Raw genomic sequence first — 7,391 nt, 5'->3', positions numbered from 1 at the left:
CAGAGCGAGTATACAAATTAACCCAACAAAGATGGTGGTTAACTTGCTTACGTGGAAGGAGGAAGGACTGAAGACGAAAGACAGCATAGAAGGAAGGGGGAGGGAAAGTGGAAAGCAAGGAGGCTGAGGCTGCTGGAGGGAAAGCACTGGCAGTGCGTGTAGGCGGGCCATCTTGCAGGAATATTCCTGCAACAGGTCACTAGTCTTCATTATCTGACTGTATGAGAACGCACAAATGAAGAAGTCCCCAGCTGATTCTTAAGAGTAATTATCACTCCCATATATTTGTTGATTGTATGCACACAAACTATGTACTGTATTTCATATTCGTCATTGCCATTTGAAGTTATTTCATCCTAGAATATCCGAATGTTCTATCCTCTTCGTAGTTGTCATCTTTTAATTTGAAAAACTTTTTTATGCCTGCTAAGTAGCTTACTTGTCCTCTTAGCTGAGCCCTTCCTCTGATTCCATAGACCAGTGGTTATCATGGCAAGTTAGGAAACTTGACTTCAACTCAGCAAATACTTTTTTCCAATTCAATAGTGGTCCTTAAGATTTTTGCATTAACCAAGATTTTTCCAATTGTACATAGAGACTGATGGCCTACGACATATCTATGATCATGGATCCCCATTCCAAAAGAAGCATTCGAGATTATGGTTTTAACACAGGAGGCAGAGGTGCAACATCTTGCATGCTCACTGGCAAAAGCACTTTCACCACAGGACACCCTTCCTGACACAGGCAAATGGGAAGTTTTCATGGTTTCATGACTATAATGCTATAAATACAACTCTGGAAATCCCTTGAACTAGCTGCATTAGTATCTAGGCTCTGAATGTGAATCTTCGGGTTGGTGAGATGTCATTGTTAGGGTCACCAAAGGAGGTATGTATGAGGCTGAAAGGGGTAAAAAATTATGAATTTATTAGGTCATCTGGATACCAGATGTGTTGAGCCCCAATATAGAGCCAGCACCCAGGGACAGGGAGGCAGGCTTTCACTGGCAGTGAATTCTCTGGGTGGGTCCGGAGAGTAAAGATAATAGTCAGCAAGTGGAATGTGGTCCAAGGAAAAGGGAATGCGGATTGTGAAATGGCCTAAAGGTCAGTTCCCAGCGGAGAGGATATCAATTCTATTATTTGGATTCAATTATTTGATCAGACCTAACAGTCACTAGTAACTGATTTTAGATTATCTGTGAGGTATAGCCCTGAATTTTTAAAATATTGCAATATATGTTTTTATTGATTTCAAAGAGAGGAAGGGAGCAAGAAAGGAAAAGAAACATCAATGATGAGAGAGAATCATTGATCAGCTGCCTCCTGCACAATCCCCACTGGAAACTGAGAAAGGCAACCAAGGCATATGCCTTGACAGGGAATCAACCATGACCACCTAGTTCGTGGTTCGACGTTCAACCACTGAGTCACACCATCCAGGCAAATTTGTGAAATATTTGACATTTGTTTTTATCTGTGTTCTTTCCCATTCTCACATTCTTCACATTTTCCTCTCAAATATTCAGTTAAAATATTATACCTTACTCCTTCCTAAGCGAAGTTTATTTTCAAGGGACTTGATTCATACTAAATTACAAATAATAATAGGAGATAAGAATACTATGTCATTTGGATTATTTAGGTTTTAATAAGGAGTAATACCATATTGGGGGGGTGGGTGGAGCAAAGTTTTTGCTATAGTGTCATGGGAGTGAGCAGGCTTTTTAACATCTCCAAAATGGCTCCACACAAACAGTTGCTCACCCTACCTTAAAGTCAGCTGTGGCTAAGAGCAAACTTTCATGGCAGTCAATTATTTGGTAAGAAATGCTTACTCCTCTTGCTTATCTCAAAACAGCATTTTAGAGAGAAGAAAAATGATAACAATTTAAATATTCACTATGGGTCTGAAATGCTTTACTTATTTATATAATTATAAATATTTTATAGCAAAAAAGCAGCATTAGTATGTATATATTCAAATACTTTATGTAAATTATTTTTTCACAATGCATAACTTCTGATTTTTAAACACTCACTCATTATTAATATGAAGACTTAGAAAATCACTTTCTTTTAGTTGGAAGAAATTCTTTAAAATCTTGACATTTATAAAATTTATTCACAATTCAAGGTCCCAAAGAAAGTATCATAACTTTCAACTCAGAAGAAACTTAGGCTGATTATTTTTCTATGTTAATTCAAATAATCATTTGTAATCTATTCATTACTGCTTTCTAAACAGTATTACCATTACCTTAAAACAATTTTTAGCTGCATGTGAGCTCTGCTTATATATGTGCTACTCTATGTTTTGTTACTTTTTATTGAAATGTATGAATTTAAAATAATTTTGTATCACTGTTATGCATTTACAATGATCTCACTTGCTATAAATAGAATAATTATAAATGTAAATATGATTAAAATCAAGTTTTTATGTTAAAGAATATATATGTCATGCTAAATCTACTCAATGTGCAAAATTGCATACCTACCATTACATTACTAAATGAGAAAAAGGATGATTGTTTTTTATTAGTCATTGATAAGGGCAAATTTTGGCTTAGCATAAAGTGAAGATGTTGCTGAGTTTTACTTTTTAAAGTTTTTAAAGAAGCAAAATTTTCACATGATAAAAAAAAAAACAAAGTAAATACTTATTCCTCCAATATAGTTGGGTACTGAGGATTAATTACTAAAGAGGTATGTGACCTTTGTTAGACTAAGTTTTATTTCAAATTGCAATCTGATGTAAGCAGTAGAATAAATGGATCTAGTTATATTAGTGCTTTGTCCATATATGACAAGAAAAGGATTTATTTTCAACTCACCAGCCTTCTGACTGGGAAAATATGTTTAGTAATAACTTTTTTTAAGTGCCTTTTTAAGTGGTTGATAGCAAACTTTTAAAAATTGCATAAGTAGTTAGCAGTTTAAACAAGAAGAAATCAATTGGATCGAGAATATATGCATAGTTTTATGTGATGCTTAGATTCCTTTAGATTTAATATTTACCCAAACTTAACTTGTAAGGAAACTGGTTTCTTTAGGGAGCTCACACTATTCTTGGCTTACACTTCACTGCCCCCTTGAAATTTAACCATGTGACTTGCCTTGGTGACTAGAATGATTGGAGTCACTTGGTGGTGGAAGCTTCTAGGAACCAGAGCATCATACATAGTTATTACAATATTATCCTATCTAATAAAAGAGTAATGTGCAAATTGCCATCACTCTAACACACAAGATGGCTGCTCCATGTGATCAAAGATGGCTGCCCCCATGTAGACACAAGATGGCCACCACAAGATGGCCTGCAAGAGAAGGCAGTTGAGGGCAATCAGGCCTGTAGAGGAGGGCTGTTGGAAGAAACCAGGCTAGCAGGGTAGGGCAGTTGTGAGGGACCAGGCCTTCAGGGGAAGGCAGTTAGGGGTGACCAGTCAGCAAGAGGAGGGCAGTTGGGGGGGGGGGGACCCTGGTCTGCAAGGAAGGGTCAGGCCAGCAGAGAAGGGAAGTTGGGAATGACTGGGCCTGCAGGGAAAGGCAGTTGGGGGGGGGATCCAGGCCTGCAGGGGAGGGCAGTTAGGGGCAATAAGGCTGGTAGGGGAGCAGTTAGGTATCAATCAGTTGGCAGGAGAGTAGTTAGAGAGTTTTCAGACTGGCAGGCAGAAGCAGTTAGGGGCAATCAGGAAGGCAGGAAGGTGAGAAGTTTAGAGCTAACCGTCCTGGATTGGGCCTAAATGGGCAGTCAGACATCCCTCGAAGTGTCCCAGATTGGAGAGGGTGCAGGCTAGGCTGAGGGACACCCTCTCCCCCGCAGGCACACATTTCATGCACCAGACCTCTAGTGTTAACATAAATGTGTTACTATAGATATTGTTGGTCCATCAATTGCCTGAAATAATATTTTTCCTACTAGTGGTATGCCATCCACTTTTTGAGAAACATTGGCTTAGCTTTGTCATCACTGGTTGTTGTGATTACTAAATGATAAACATTTAGAGCAATTTAAATAGTACAATTTAGCATGGAAGTATTTAACTACCTTTTCAAAGATTTTGTTGTTATGAATGAATTGCTTTTATCTCTTTTTGAATTAATGTACTACAGACCCTTCATATTCTAGTCACAATAGAGTAGTTTCATGCAAGCAATGCGATAAAAAATGATTTAGACAGATTGTCAAAGCCTTTCTTAGGAGAGTTCAATGGCACTTAATAATCTGAACAAATAAGTCTGTGATATCTGTTGGTTAAGAATAAAGTAGAAAATATATATCACAATGATTTATTTTTAACAAAACAACATGCTTCTTTACACAGCTAAAATATGTTATGAAATTGCCTGAAGCCTATTTATTTGGCTGTTTGAAGTAAAAGATCATTTTAAAATAAGCTTTACAGACTACAACAAATGAATTAGATAATTGAATGCTATTATTTGCAATATGTCTTCAAAACACATAATTAAGTTTCACCAAAAGTGAATTTTTTAAATCGAGGTGTCAAGTAAACTATTACCGTTGCAAAATATAATTCTTCTGTTGATCAGTTATTGGCAATATTGCCTACATATTATCCTTACTACTTACAGTAAAATCTATTGAGAAAGAGATAAGTTGAAGAAGGAACTGCTAAGCCAAAAGGAATGAAATTTGATGATTGGGAAGATTTTCAGTCTATTCAGATAACTTGCTCTGGAAACAGAGCCAAGCATATGCTGGTTAACTTTATGGTGAAGAAATTAGGCATGTAACTCATAGACAAGTCAAACATCTCAGTAAAAACATTGTCAGCTTGGAACAAGAGGGCCCATAAAAGTAAAGAAATGCCATGTGAAGACACAGAGATCAGATAAACCTATGATAACAGAGACTGGGGTTACCCAGATACAAGTCCAGCAACACCAACGCTTGCTGGCAACCACGAGAAATGGGGAAAGAAAACTGGGCCCTGCCTGCACCTTGATTTTATACTGTAACTATCAGAACTCTGAGGAAATAAATTTCTGTTGTTTCAAGTCACCTGGTTTGTAGTCATTTGTATAGCAACCCCAGGAAATAAATGCAGGGAATCTGATGATGATAAAGAAATCTGAATTCTTTAGAAAAATAGAAAAAAGCCTTAACATATGAATATCCAGTAAGCTATCAGACTATAATTCATCAAACAAAATTAAAATAAAATCTCACAGAATCAAGAGAAAATTTGATATTATTCCTTTAGAATTGTAGCAGACAATAAAAATACTGAAATATATTTTAATTTAATTTTAAAACTTTTTCAAAATGTCAACTCCTACCACACATGATACACTTTGATTGTCTACTCTATTCTATTTATTCTATTCTATCCCATTCCATTCTGTTCTATTCTGTCCCATTCCATTCTGTTCCATTCTATTCCTGTGATGTCATAAAGAGGGCAGTGATTGGCAGGGCAGAACCTTGGAAGTGATCTCCTGGTGAGCTATGGAGGTTACCATGAGCACCAGTGTAGTACAGAAAATCATAAGGGGGAGAAAAAGAAAATGATGAGAATACTTTCTTCACATAAAGCATATATTTCTGAAAGATAATTACTAACTTGTAATTTTCTTACGGAGTTTTCTTTGTCTCAAACTGTGATCTTTTCAAATGTCAAAGTCCCTCCTAATAAAAGCAACAAAGGAAGATCTTGATGTATTATTAACAGTTCTCCCCACTTTATCATATTTTGATCCTTCCCGTCAATTTGCAAAGACCTGTAGTTAATGAAAATGATTAGAAGACAGAACTCTTCATGGTGGCGGCAGCGGTGGGGATGCCTTGAAGAGCTGCATGCAGGCAGGCCGCCCCCTGCCCCGGTGCTCTGCACCCTGATGTGGGCCAGTGCTGATCCAGCTCTGGCCGTGATGATGGTGAAATATTTCTTGGGCCAGAGTGTGTTCCAGAGTACCTGGGACCAGGTGTTCCCTGCCTTCTGGCAGCTGTGCCGAATCCCTATGGCAAACATGTCAGAGAGAAGAGAGAAGACATAGCGCACCCGAAGAGGACTCCTGATTAGAAGCTCCTGCTCCCAATCTCCTGACCAAGACCAACAGGATGCTCTGCTGGGCGGAGCGACTGATTCCTGCCACTGTTGCTTCCTTTGTGTACATCCTGAAGGGTTTCTATTGTGGACCCACAGAACCAGACCGTGACCACCTTCACCTGGAACATCAACCATGCCTAGCTGACGGTGGGGGAGGGACGATGTGTTTACTGTGTGAATTATTCTAACAGCGACTACACGGAAATCCGTGGAGAAGCATGGGGCACTTCTAGCTTGCTTGGCCTCTCCAAAGCTGTCCATGAATTTGGAATAGCCTGGTTCCTAAGCAATGTGACCAAGATAATGAAAGGTTTGGAATACATTTTGGCCAAGCTGCAAGGTGAGGCCCCTTCCAAACCCCTTGTTGAGATAGCCAAGGAGAAGGCAAAGGAGATGGCACTGGCAGTTACTGTGAAGTCGAAGGACCTTGCCAGCAGGAGAGCCAGAAAGCCAACCAGCAAGCCAGCAGCAGCAGCAGTTTGTGTAGCCAGCCCAGGCCCTGGTGAGGCAGCACACCAGACCATTTGGCTGTACTCCCTCCACCCTCCTCCCTGAACTTTATTATTACTAAAAGTCAGCTTCCAGCCCTATCCACACTCTCTGGGTTGAGGTGGTGTCTGTCTGGCATCTACAGTGCACCAGGCACGTTACCCAAGTCTGGGCTGAGCCTGCTTCTTCCCACATCAAATAGCTGAGGACAGAGGCAGAGAGGTGCTGTGACTTGCCGGGAGACCCAGGGTGCAGGCAAAGGGCACGAGACTGTACGCCCCACCAGCAGGGACCTTTGTTTTGTTCTCTGCTGCACCCCAAGTCCCGGAACAATATCTAGCACCTAATAGGCACTCAGTAAATACCTGCTGAGTTCAGTCAGCTCCTCCTCCCCCCAGAACAGCGTGAAGACAAATGAGCTGTGCTCTAAAATAAAAATCTTGCCCCATCAATGTTATATATTTTGTGATAATAAAAATACAAACACTGTAATCTTGTTGTTGAAGAAATTATTTCTACTGGTCATTCATCTCTATTTTTAAATACTTGTATATCTTTATATTTTCATTTCTTTTATAGATTCACTAGAGGCCCAGTGCACAACATTTGTGCACTAGGGAGAAGGGGAGTGCCTCAGCTAGGCCTGCGCCCTCTCTCAGTATGGGACCCCTAGGGAGATGTCCACCTGCTGGCTCACAGGGTGGGCCTAAGTCAGCAGGCGGACATCCCCCGATGAGTCTTTAGCATTGCTGCTAGGAAGCCAGGGGAGGCTCCAGCCACCTCAGCTGTGTTCACTAGTGGCTGAGCAGCACTGCCCCTAATG

General features: G+C 39.9%; 1 pseudogene; it reads left to right on the top strand.

The window, feature by feature from the left end:
• Positions 1–5,903: 5,903 nt before the first annotated feature.
• On the top strand, positions 5,904–6,566 carry LOC118707364 (annotated as a pseudogene).
• The last annotated feature ends 825 nt before the right edge of the window (positions 6,567–7,391 follow it).

Source organism: Pipistrellus kuhlii, unplaced genomic scaffold (genome assembly GCF_014108245.1).
Source record: "Pipistrellus kuhlii isolate mPipKuh1 unplaced genomic scaffold, mPipKuh1.p scaffold_m20_p_6, whole genome shotgun sequence".
Taxonomy (NCBI): domain Eukaryota; kingdom Metazoa; phylum Chordata; class Mammalia; order Chiroptera; family Vespertilionidae; genus Pipistrellus; species Pipistrellus kuhlii.
This window is presented reverse-complemented; position numbering and strand designations above follow the sequence as displayed.